A 2,727-nucleotide genomic window follows, 5' to 3' on the forward strand; every position below is an offset into this window, starting at 1 on the left:
CCAAACAGCACAAATACACAGATATGCTCTGGTGCGTCATCCAAGTGATTAAACAGTCTCCGAGAGGAGGAAATAGAGACCTAAACCTCGCCAAGTGTGAACAAAGGTGGATTTATCATCTAGACGCTGTAAAACACGGCCTCAACATCGCTGTGGAATGGAGTTTGTTTATTTAATAATGGCACCATGACAGCAATATGAACTGCCCCCTGAAAACTCCTAAATAATTCTTGATCTCATGTTACTGTACGGTTATAACAACATTGAGTTCTAAGGCTGGTAGTCAGACTCAGACTTTGTCAATATTACAGCGCTCTATTTCATATACATCTGTCTGAGTTTCTAAGGATTTACAGCCCCAGAATGCATCACTTAGCATGTTTTAAACGTCACTTAGATCTACCAAAAAGCATGCACAGCATAAATAGATACATATTGTCTCAGTGCAACAATACAAGGCTGCAATATGCACATCTATAGATTTGACAGTATGACTTCAACATGCCGTCAAAACGAGTAACAAATGTGTTGTTTTTTCTAAATCGAGTCACCAGTAACTACAGTATTTATGGTACTCGATCACAATAACTTACACTATCAAGTATACGGTAATGATGCATGAAGCACCTTCTCTTCATTTTTTTAAATAGGAAGCTGAGTCGCATTACTAATCATCGATACATAAATCAATTAAGTACGACATTTTGCATCACATAAGCAAGTTCAATAAGCACAACACACTGGGCCTCATTCCGAGTACGGCGCTAACCAATGGCGCTATTAACGCCTTGGTTGACGCCGTACCCGGACCGGCAGCGCCTTGGTGGTTGGCGGAATTACCGCCCCATTCCAAGGTTGGCGGGGCGGTAATTCCCCAATCCCCATTTACCCTTCCCCATTCCCATTCTTGCCCCATAGGGCATAATGGGAGTGGGGAAGGCGTCAATTACGCCACCGTAAATTACGGTGGCGTAATTAACATCAAGGTCCCTTAGCGCCATGGTATTTAACGCCTGCTAAAAGCAGGTGTTAAAAGCACCATGGCGCTAAGGGAACTCGGAGTATGGCGGTAAGGGATTACCGCCACCGCTCTCGTTAGCGGTGGCCGCTATCCCTTACCGCCATACTCGGAATGAGGCCCACTGTTTGCACGTATTATGTCACGTGCTCAGATACGTATATTCACGTGATCGAGAGCAAGTTAGACCAACACAGTGAGATTGCTCGGGCACTCTACAAAGCACGGAATGGCCGGCATGAATAAACAACATCTGAAATTCCTACAAGTAAGTAAGGAAATGCAGATAGCAGCGCATTCAAACAGTAGATTACTTAGCACAAGGCTGAAGGTCATTTTAAAACCTTTCTAAAAAGTATTTTCGAAATTGAAAATATGAATCCGTTTTTGCAATACTAAGCATCAGAAAGTTATTCTAACTGACACTCGGCTCTAATGAAAAGAAAATCTTGGCCCCACAACGAAAGGTGAAACTGAAATATGCTGTTATTTCACCCTTTCCTTGACAGGCACCTACAAGTTGGAGTGTGCCACTCCAACTCAGTGGATTTCATCCCTGGGTTACCGAATTACTTAAGTGCCAACAGCAGAAGGCACGGCCAAGCACGTGAATCTATGTAAGTTGCACAACGGTTCCTTTCCTTTTTTAACAAAGGTTTTATCCACAATCTGAAATGAATGTAGGAACATTTATGAGTTCCACTCCCTCTATTTTTAGGGAACATGACACTGGATGTCGAATTATATTCACCAGTGTGCAAGCTCAGAAGTCCCAAGTAACACTATATGGACAACAGGTGGGTGAAGTGGTCGATTCTCTAAGAAGGCAACATGAGTCATCCTCTTTAAAATTAGTCAGGTAGAACAGCTTTATTTGTAAATATTGTTTTATGTATTTTCATAGATCATTAAACCTACCACTGGGGAACGAAACTGAACTTCCTGAAAAAACAGTCTATGTCCTGAAGATGGCCCAATACCTGAACCAGTGACAACCCAAGAGAGGGTTTGGTACACATCTAAGGGCCGAAACATATGTCGACCTCAAAGGGAATTTAATATGTTTTTCCCATTTCTCATATGCATAATTTAACAATTGTTATGCAAATTGCTTGAAAAGCAAATTTAATTTACCCCTTTATTGTAAAAGTATATGTTGGATGGAAGTGGTGAATGATGATCAAAAGATCAATTGTTTAAATGTTTTAAAAAATGTTTTTAGGAAAAATAAATAAAGAGAATTGTTTTTTGTAATGAAAGCTGTTTGTTAAAATATCTAAGTCTATCCAGGTGATCTATCTACCCATCAATAAAGTAGACCCACATCATCTTACCCTGTTGTACAGAAGGGATTATTCAGAGAGGGGTAGTCAATCTGTTTGTTTCTTGGATACATTATATGTTCTCCCCCTTACACATATTTGACCCCCGTTAACAAAAATAGGGGAGTACCCAATTCTATATTCCAGATTGTTTTTTGTTACAGTTAATGGGAAAGCAGATCACAATACAGTTGTCGTTGTATTTTGCCACCCTGCCCATGTCCACAAGTTAGTTTATGCAGGTTGACAGTACGGTTTAGAGTGCTAGTAGCATGATAGTATCATGATTCATGGAATTTGCAGTGGAGCCTACTATGTCGCTGACGGTTGCAACAAATAGATCATAAATACAATATTCAATGAGAAGGAGCAGAGCCCTGAAGGGGA

General features: G+C 40.6%; 1 long non-coding RNA gene across 1 annotated transcript; it reads left to right on the plus strand.

Annotated features, from left to right (window-relative positions):
* Positions 1-1,196: 1,196 nt before the first annotated feature.
* On the plus strand, positions 1,197-2,264 carry LOC138452680 (uncharacterized). The gene is made up of 4 exons (XR_011260309.1): positions 1,197-1,286; positions 1,528-1,635; positions 1,737-1,815; positions 1,923-2,264. It is a non-coding gene; the product is annotated as an uncharacterized lncRNA (long non-coding RNA).
* Positions 2,265-2,727: the final 463 nt, after the last annotated feature.

The sequence above is a fragment of the Ambystoma mexicanum genome, chromosome 4p (assembly GCF_040938575.1).
Source record: "Ambystoma mexicanum isolate Mex_15411 chromosome 4p, UKY_AmexF1_1, whole genome shotgun sequence".
Taxonomy (NCBI): Eukaryota; Metazoa; Chordata; class Amphibia; order Caudata; family Ambystomatidae; genus Ambystoma; species Ambystoma mexicanum.